We start from the raw sequence: 10,063 nt of genomic DNA, 5'->3' as shown, positions 1-10,063 counted from the left end.
ACATAGTTTTGACTGAACTTTAAGTAATAATAGATTCTTTGAGAAGCAAATATTTATACTTTGAATAAGCTATAGAAATATTTACAAATTTCTGTGATTTTAGCTTAGATATCTTTACCCATTGTATAGAATTCATGCTTTTTTTGGGGAACTAACATTTGAGATCATACATGAAAAGCAATGGGAGATATTTTTAAACTTAAAAATTATGGAGTAATTTTTCCATTGAGAAAGATTTAGGAATGATGTAAAAGAAACAGGCAGTTTGAAACTTTAGGTTTTTGGGATAAGAAGGACACTGGTTGTTTTCATAAATATGATTTATTTGAATTACCTCTGGGACTCCTTGTATGAAGACTAGGACTTTGCGGAAAGGGACTGAACCATTTTATAGCCAAGATCAGTTCCGATTATCTTTGATTTGAATTCATTGCTGTCAGGTTTCCATTTTTTTTTTTTTTTTTGCTATTGTCTTTACATGACTGAGTGGAGGGTATTCTGGCTGGCGGTGTTATGACATTTTTATTGGATAAATTGAAAACCACTTACTCATGCCAATTCCATATCCTCTAGAGTTTTACGTGAAAGTATGTGCAATTTTCTAGCCATGCTGCACCTCAAGCAGTACTTACAGCTAGCCTTAGAAATGAAGTTTCCCTTGGCGTATGTTTGGCTGTCATACTGCAGGTCTAGCAAGTTGTACAGACAAGCATTTTGAAAGATTATTCCACCAATATAAAAGTGATTATGTAACATCTGTAAACTCAGTGTACATTTCAAGAAAAATGCTGTTGGCTTTATCCTCATCCTCAAGTCATATATTTAACATTGAAGTCCAGAGATATCTTGCAGAGCTGTCATTATCGATTCTTCAACCATCCTTTCTCTTTCATACAGCAGAGTAATGACTGCACATGAATGAAGTTAGAATTTCATGGAGTATGGTTTTAGGGTAAAACTAGTAAAATTCTTCCTTCTCTCTCTTTTTGTTCAAAGACTAAGTTCTTTTGCTGTGTTCCTTCAAAACTAGAATTTCTAAGTACAAATGGTGATCGCACATTAAAAAGTTAAAAGAAAGGAAGAAAGGAAGAAAGGAAGAAAGGAAGGAAGGAAGGAAGAAGGAAGGAAGGAAGGAAGGAAGGAAGGAAGGAAGGAAGGCAAGCTGACCTTAGCTTTTTTCAGAGGATTGGCCTACTTTGGACAGCTCTATGAATGGTCTTGAGCTGTTTTATTTCTATGTAGTGATTTTCTGATCTAGCAGTAATTAGGTAGGATTTCAGGGCTTATAGACCACTGTTGTTGCCAATGCCGTAAAAATGGCAATAACAGTTTATACTGGAGATAATTAGAAAAAATTCTATTAGCTTTTTGAGGTAATCAAATGTGTGTGTGTGTTTTAAACATTTATTTATTTATTTGAAAGTCAGAGTTACACAGTTACACAGACAGGAGAGGTAGACAGAAGGAGAGAGAGAGAGAGGTCTTCCATCTGCTGGTTGACTACCCTATTGGCCGCAACGGCCAGAGCTGCGCCGATCCAAAACCAGGAGCCAGGAGATTCTTCCAGGTTTTCCACGTGGGTGCAGGGGCCCAAGGCATTGGGCCATCCTCTACTGCTTTACCAGGCCATAACAGAGAGCTGAATTGCAAGAGGAGCAGCTGGGACTAGAACTGGTGCCCATATGGGATTCCGGCACCTCAGGCAGAGGATTAACCTACTGCACCATGGCGTCGGCCCCTCAAATGTGTTTTTTTAAAGATTTATTTTATTTTATTTGAAAGACACACAAAGAGAGGAGGTGGGGAGAGAGAGATATCTTTTATCCACTGGCTCATTCCCCAAATGTTTGCAATGGCCAAAGCTGGGCAGATCAAAGCCAGGAACCAAGAGCTTCCTCTGGGTCTACCATGTGGGTGGCAGTTGCCCAAGCACTGGGGCCATCTTTTGCTGCATTCCCAGGCACATTAGCAGGGAGCTGGATGGGAAGTGAAGCAGCCAGAACTGGAACTGGTGCCCATATGGGATGCCAGCCCTGGTAACCAAATGTTAAGCAAGAGTGTGGATCTGGGGCTAGCATTGTGGTACAGCTGGTTAAGCTGCTGCTTGTGATGCCAGCATCCCATAATGAGCACTGGTTCAAGTCTTGGCTGCTCTTCTTCCAATCCAGCTCCCTGCCATTGGTGCCTGGGAAGGCAGAAGATGAAGGGCCAAGGACTTGGGCCCCTGCCACACATGTGGGAAACTTGAATGGAGTTGTAGACTTTCAGTTTTGTCCTGGACTAGTCTCTGGCTGTAGTGGCCATCTGAGGAGTGAACCATGTATGGAAGATATCTCTTCCTCTTTTTCTCTGTTACTCTGCCTGTTAAATAAATAAATAAGCAAATCAATGCATCTTAAAAGGTATGGATCTGGTCCCCCTTCCTGTAGAAGGAATGAATGAATAAATAAACTACTCAAAGCTTCCCTGTATCCAAGGCAAGCTGTAGAGAAGTTTATGGAGCTGCCATAATGTTTGTGAAGAACCACGTGACCAATATGTCCTACACAGCACTCAGCTATGGCTCATGTACAAGTACACTCTTTGCTGCCCTCCTCTCAATCCAGACCTTCATCATTTTACCCCAAAGCTATGTGGCAACCTGCCTGCTGTCTTCTGGCTACAGCCTCTCATCTCTTCTAGTTCACGCAGGCCTAGTTGGCTGAGAAATCTTTTGGGAGTGTCCTGTTCACCTTGTTAATCCTTCCACAAGGACCCGTGGTGACTCTCCACTGCTGTCCTTAGCAGGTTGGGATATGTTATTCTATGGAGTGACATGAGCACATTTGTTCCTCTTTGACCCAACTCACTATGGCCCTGTTCTGGTTTGAATGTGTCCCCTGAAGTTCATGTGTTAGAAACTTAGTCCCCAGTGCAATAGTGTTGAGAGGTGCGATGTCTAAGAGGTGATGAGGTCACTAGACCTCTGCCCTCTTAATGGATTGAAGTCATTATCCTAGGAATGGATTTGTTAGCAAGAGAGTAGATTTGTTGTGATGGTGAGTTTGGCGCCTTCCTCTTGGGCTCTGTCACTTGTGTGATGCCTTCTGCCTTGATACAATAAGAAGACCTCATTAGGTGCCAGCCCCTTGATCTTGGCTTCCCATCTTCCAGAACCCTGAGAAATAAACGTCTATTGCTTCTGAATCACCCAGACTGTGGTACTCAGTTACAGCAGCACAACACAGCCTAAGGCAGGCTCCAGCTTTTACTGATGCGCTCCTTTCTCTTTTTGCTTTGGTTGAATATCTACTTGTACAGAAATTTGACAACATGTACTGGATTTTAAGATGTTTCCTTGAGAAAATATTTCTTAATATAGTACAGAAAAAACAATATATGAGATGATCACTGTCATTATTTATATAACTCAAAGTTGCAATCTATACATCCAGCAAGAAAGAGTTAATTATTGCACATCTGTAAAACATAGACATTCAAAGTAATGTGTTGGGGCCGGCGCTGTGGTGTAGTGGGCTAAGCTTCTACCTATAGCACTGGCATCCCATTTGGGTGCTGGTTCTAGTCCTGGCTGCTCCTTTTCTGATCCAGCTCTCTGCTATGGCCAGAGAAAGCAGTAGGAGATGGCCCAAGTGCCTGAGCCCCTGCACCCATGTGGGAGACCTAGAAGAAGCTCCTGGCTCCTCTCCTGGCTTTGGTCTGGCCCAGCTCCAGCCATTGTGGCCATTTGGAAAGTTAACCAGCAGATGGAAGATGGATCTCTCTCCCCCCGTCCCACCCCTAACACCTCTAATCAGCCAAGCTCTGGGCTTTGGGGCCATTTGGGGAGTGAACCAGTAGATAGAAGACCTTTCTCTCTGTCTCTTCCTCTCTCTCTCTCTCTCTCTCTGTAACTCTACCTCTCAAATAAATAAATAACCGCCCCCCCAAAAAAAAGAACCCTTATGCATGCAGGGCTGGTGTTGTGCCAAGATGAGTTAAGCCTGCCCCTTGTGATGCCTGTGTGCCATATCAGAGTTGGATTCTAGTCCTGGCTGCTCTACTTTGGATCCAGCTTTCTATTAGTGCAGCTGGGAAGATGGCAGAAGATAACTCAAGTATTTGGGCTTCTGCTACTTATGTGGGAGGCAAGGATAGAGTTCTGGCTTCTGCGTGGCCCAGTCTTGGAATTGCAGGTGTTTGAGGAGTGAAACAGTGGATGGGAGATCTCTCTTCATTGCTCTACCTTAGATAGATAGACAGATAGATGGACAGCTCTTTTTAAAAATGATGCATATAAGCCGGCGCCGCGGCTCACTAGGCTAATCCCCCACCTTGCAGCGCCGGCACACCGGGTTCTAGTCCAGGTCGGGGCACCGGATTCTGTCCCGGTTGCCCCTCTTCCAGGCCAGCTCTCTGCTGTGGCCAGGGAGTGCAGTGGAGGATGGCCCAAGTGCTTGGGCCCTGCACCCACATGGGAGACCAGGAGAAGCACCTGGCTCCTGCCATCGGATCAGCACGGTGCGCCGGCCGCGGCGGCCATTGGAGGGTGAACCAACGGCAAAGGAAGACCTTTCTCTCTCTCTCTCTCTCACTGTCCACTCTGCCTGTCAAAAAACAAACAAACAAACAAACAAACAAAACAACAACAAAAAAAACCCAAAAATGATGCATATAGTGGCAGGTGCTTGGTGGTACAGATAAGATGCTGCTTGGGAAGCCTGCCGCCCATATTGGAGTGCCTGGGTTCTAGTCCCAGCTCTGTACCAGTTCTAGCCTTCTGTTACTGCACACCTTGGGAAGCAGCAGATGATGGCTCAAGTGGGTGGGTTACTGCCACCCCTGTGGGAGATCTGGATTGAGTTCCTGACTCTGAGCTTCAGCCTGGCTGAGCCCTGGATGTGTCAGGCATTTGGGGAGAGAACCAGTGGACTGGAATTTCCCACCATCTATCTGTCTCTATCTCTCCGCCTTGTAAATAAATAAAAACCTTTTAAAAATTATACACATGATGAATTTGTTAACTTAGGAAAATGTTATGTTTCAGAACAGAGAAAAGAAATCGGCAAACTCTCTATAGACAGTATGGCGCGGCTCACTAGGCTAATCCTCCGCCTTGCGGCGCCGGCACACTGGGTTCTAGTCCCGGTCGGGGCACCGGATTCTGTCCCGGTTGCTCCTCTTCCAGGCCAGCTCTCTGCTGTGGCCAGGGAGTGCAGTGGAGGATGGCCCAAGTGCTTGGGCCCTGCACCCAGTACCTGGCTCCTGCCATTGGATCAGCGCTGTGCGCTGGCCGCAGCGCGCTGGTGGTGACCATTGGAGGGTGAACCAATGGCAAAAGGAAGACCTTTCTCTCTGTCTCTCTCTCTCTCTCACACTGTCCACTCTGCCTGTCAAAAAAAAAAAAAAAAAAAAAAAAAGCAGATAGAGTAAAACCTCCTAGAAAACCATATTCCCAAATGGAAAGTTTATATATGAATGGTGGGATTATGGGCTACTTTCAGGTTTTTTTCTTTCTTTTCCAAAAAATACTTTTTAGTGTTATTGATTTTTGTATAATCATGTCTTATTTATATAATCAGAAAAAAACCCCTACTTTTCTATCCTTGCTTTTTCCAATAGAGGTAATCTATATTCATTGTTAAAATTTGACTGCAAAAATATATAAAAACATTTTTCAAAGGTAAAAATCACCCAGTGAGGATGAGCGTGTTAGGTTTAGGTTTTCTCCGTAACAGCTGGCACAGGCTTCGTGGCTTCCCACAACAGGCCTTCTGCTTTCCCTCAGGTGACAGGGGGCTTGGCTGGGGTCCTACTCCAGCTCCTGGGGTGTTCTCATCCTGTCTCTCAGTCTAAAGGAGGAGCCATGCCCTGGGCCAGCCCTCTGGTCACAGAGGGGAAGAGGTGAGGCTGAAGCAAGGCCCACCGTCACGTCGAAGCCTTAGCCTGCGCACGCATACTGCATGTCTGTTCACCGCGTGTTGCTCAAAGCAAGTCACGTGGTCAAGCGAAGCTGCTGCGGCAGGGAAGGGAACCACCCCATCCTCATCCTCCCCTGAGGGCGGGTTGTCTGCCACGCCCACTAGCAGCTTGTGGCTGTGCACATCCTTTCAGGCTTCTCAGTATGCAAATACTTTTTGTGTACATAGACACATACTTTTGTTTTTTTAAAAAATATTTATTTCATGTATTTGAAAGATAGTTACAGAAAGAGAGGGAGAGACAGAAAGAGAGAGGTCTTCCGTCTGCTGATTTCACTCCTCAAACCACTATAAGGGCCAGGCCAAAGCTAGGAGCCAGGAGCTTTGTCCCAAGTGGGGGCAGGGGCCCAGGCACGTGGGCCATCTCCTACTACTTTCTTAGGCCACAGCAGAGAGCTGGACTGGAAGCGGAGCAGCCGGGATACAACCTGGCACCCATGTGGGAGGCTGGCACCACAGGTGGCAGCTTAACCACTGCACCATAATGCTGGCCCCACACATGCTTACTTTAAAAAAATGAGATGACACATGCTTTAAAATTATTTCCTTAAAATTTGTAATGGATATTTTTCTAGGTTAATATGTATGTGTTTCCATGTTCACTTTAAATTCTTACCTTTTCATCTGAATATATAATATTTTACTTTATAGATATAATTTCCTTATTATGTCCTATTATGAACATTTTTTTCCACTGTTATAAAGTCTTACCATGAACATCTTTTTGTGCACCTGTCATTGATCATAGTGTTAAGATACATGACTGGAAGTAGAATTGTGAGGCATCCAGAATGCACAATTTCAAGAATTTGGGTACATGTTGCAAATTGTCCTCCAGAAAGACAATTTACACGCTTGTCCAAAGGGACAGATTCCACTTAAACATAAAAATGTATTTACTCTTCAAGACTAAATTTAATTTTCATGTTCCACAACTTGTTTTCACAGTAACCTCAGCCAGAATCGATTCTTAACATGCCTTGGCTTTCACATCTTGTCGTGCATTATTGTCTGTTTCTCTCTCTCTGCATGTCGTCATGCCAATGAGAAGTTTCCAGAGGGCAAGCACCATTCTTAGACTGTTTTATTTTCCCACTGGTGAAATAGGCACACTCACCTTGCAAGCGGTTCATGTGTGTCTGGAGAGTATTTTGGGTGACTGTTTTTGCCTTACAGTATTTTCCCCTTTCCCAGGACCTGGGCTCCTGTCGCTCTGGTTTCCGACCCTCTACCTGACCGCCCTGAGTCAGATACTGTAACGCACACTCCCTTACTGGGATTCCAGGGGAGTGCATGGGGATGGGAGCGCACTGGCCCCAGCAGAAGGCATTGTTGTCTTTGGAAAGGTTAAAGCTCCTAGATGGGAGGGAATCCCCAGGCCTAGACAGCAAGAGGGAGAACGGAACGTCTTTCCAATTCTAGGAAATGATTCCCCTGGCCTGAGGAGGGCCAGGGAGTGTCTGAGACTTCGCAGCCCCTTGCTGGTGATACGAAGACCATGGCACCAGAAAGCAGTGCCTGCTGGAAGCAGCAGGCCTGCACCTAACCCAGGCAGCGCCAGCAGCAATGGCACGCAGGTAGGTTTTGCTTCTGGAACTGCCTTTACATTGAAACAAAACAAAGAAAAACCATTTATTTTCATTTTATTTGAAAGAGGAGAGAGAGAGAGAGAGTGTGTGCCATCTTCCATCCTCTGATTTACTCTCCCAATGCCCACAAGAGCCAGGGCTGGGCCAGGCCTGAGCCAGGAGCCAGCAATTTCATTCTGGTCTCCCACGTGGGTGGCAGGGGCCCGAGTGCTTGAGCCATCCCCTGTTGCCTGCCAGCCACATTAGCAGGGGGCTGCATCAGAAGTGGAGGGGCCAGGACTTGAATCTAGCTCCTGATATAGATGTGGTCATCCCAGGTGGTGACAAAACCATTAAATCAAACACCCGCTGACACCTTTTTTTTCCTTTATAAAGAAATTTCTATAATTTAAAACTCAAGAGATCTCATAACAAATGGTTATTTGTATATTCTCTTGGAAGACATGGGACAGCTGGTGCTACTGGGCCACATTGCAGACAGGGGCTGAGGGGTGCTGTTCTTAGTTGGGTGGGGCATGAACGTTCCTAATTCCACAGTCGCCCTTCCCTAAACTGTCCTATGCCACTTGCCCTACTCCTCTGCATACCTTAGGCCTTGCCTAAGCAGCCTCTCAGAAGCCTGCTGGATCCCAAGCATGGGTCAGAAACAGAGTTCCAAGTGGGCAGCTCAGGGTAGCTGAAGTGGACAAGGATCAGGGCCACTCCCTCTGCTGGACCTCTGACATACTCCTCACCTGGGCCCTTCTGGGGGAAGGTGAGAACCTGAAAATGGCTGAGGTTGAGTTTCCTGTCATTACTTTGGGATAAGGCAAAAAAAAAAAATTGCCTATAGAAAAAGAGCTTTTCCATTTCTTGCACAGTTGAGCTTGTAAAGATATCCGGTTCCTACTTTAGAAAAAAAAAAATCATTACTTGGGGAGTGCTTACTGTGTACAGTGCTGTTCTAGGCACTTGGGGGACAGCTATGCATGGGACATAACTCCTTCCCTCGTGCAGCTTTATACCCTCCTGGGAGAGAAGGGTTTGATGCAGTAAATCATTGCCTCTTTGTTGGAACACTTTCTTCATTTGACTTCTAGGACGCACACATTCCTGACTTTCCTACTTTTTTTTTAAAATATATATTTATTTATTTGAAAGGCAGAGAGAGAGAGAGAGAGAGAGAGAGAGAGAAAGAACTTCCATCCGCTGGTTCCTTCTCCAAATGGCTGCATCAGCCAGAGCTGTGCTGATCTGCAGCCAGGAGCCAGGAGCTTCTTACAGGTCTCTCACACAGGTGCAGGGGCCCAAGGACTTGGGTCATCTTCTACTGCTTTCCCAGGCCATAGCAGGGAGCTGCATCAGAAGTAGAGCAGCTGGGACTTGAATCAGTGCCCATATGGGATGCTGGCTCCTCAGGCGGTGGCTTAACCCATTAAACCACAGCACCAGCCCGAGTTTCCTACTTCTTCGTGGCTGGTCTTTCCTGTCGTCTTTGGTGCCTCCTCATCTTCATGATCCCTGAATGTTGCAGGCCACAGGACTTGACTCCCTTCTTCCACTTACTCTCTTTGGTTATCATTTAATCTCAGCTTTATTTTAAAACTTATTAATTTTATTTGAAACACACAGAGAGATATTAAAACTTAATTTTGTTTGAAACACACACACACACACACACATAGAGAGAGAGAGAGAGAGAGAGAGAGAGAGAGAGAGAGATATCTACTATCTACTATCACTTCCCAAATGCCCTCAACAGCTGAGGCTGGGCCTGGCCAAAGTCAGCAGCCAGGAAGTCGATCTGCATCTCCCACATGGGCGACCCACACTGGAGTACTTGAAGCACCCTCTGCTGCCTCCCAGGGTGTGCATTAACAGGAAACTGGAATAGGGAACGGAGCCGGGACTTGGACCCAGGCGCTCTGATATACACTGCAGGTGTCCCACGAGGTCTCTTAACCACTGTACCAAAAGCCTGCCCTTAGCCTCTTAACTTTAACTGGCATCTGTATGCTTGGTGACTTTCCAATTTGTGTCTCTCACCCAGGTGACTCTCTTGAGGTCAAGACCCCAACTGCTGACCCAGCCGCAGCACCTGGGTGGCTGAGGTGCCCTTCAGCCTGGACGTGGTCCTGATCTCCGGCAGGCCTGGCCGCCCCATTGCAAGTTGCTCAGGCCAAACAACTTGGAGTAATTTTTGAGGTCGCTCTTATGCACCTGTCCGCAGATTTTTTTTTTTACACTCTGTCTTTAAGATATATTCAGAATTCAGCCACATGTTGACATATCCCCTTGCTACCACTCTAGGCCAAACCTCTGGTCTTCCGGCTTTTCCCTTTGGCTCCCTGTGGCCTGTTCTCAACAGAGTGCTCAGGGCGATGCTGTTAACACGTGAGCATACAGTGTCTGAAACTCTCAAATCCTCAATAGATTCCCACTTCCGTCAGATCCCCACTTCCATGAGAGGTGAACCCCGAGGCCCTGGTTATCCTCTAGCCCCTCATTACCTCTCTGATCTCAGGGCTGGTCGCT

Source organism: Oryctolagus cuniculus, chromosome 2 (genome assembly GCF_051225735.1).
Source record: "Oryctolagus cuniculus isolate XC-2025 breed Fujian yellow rabbit chromosome 2, ASM5122573v1, whole genome shotgun sequence".
Lineage (NCBI taxonomy): Eukaryota > Metazoa > Chordata > Mammalia > Lagomorpha > Leporidae > Oryctolagus > Oryctolagus cuniculus.
Note: the sequence above shows the minus strand (reverse complement) of the source record.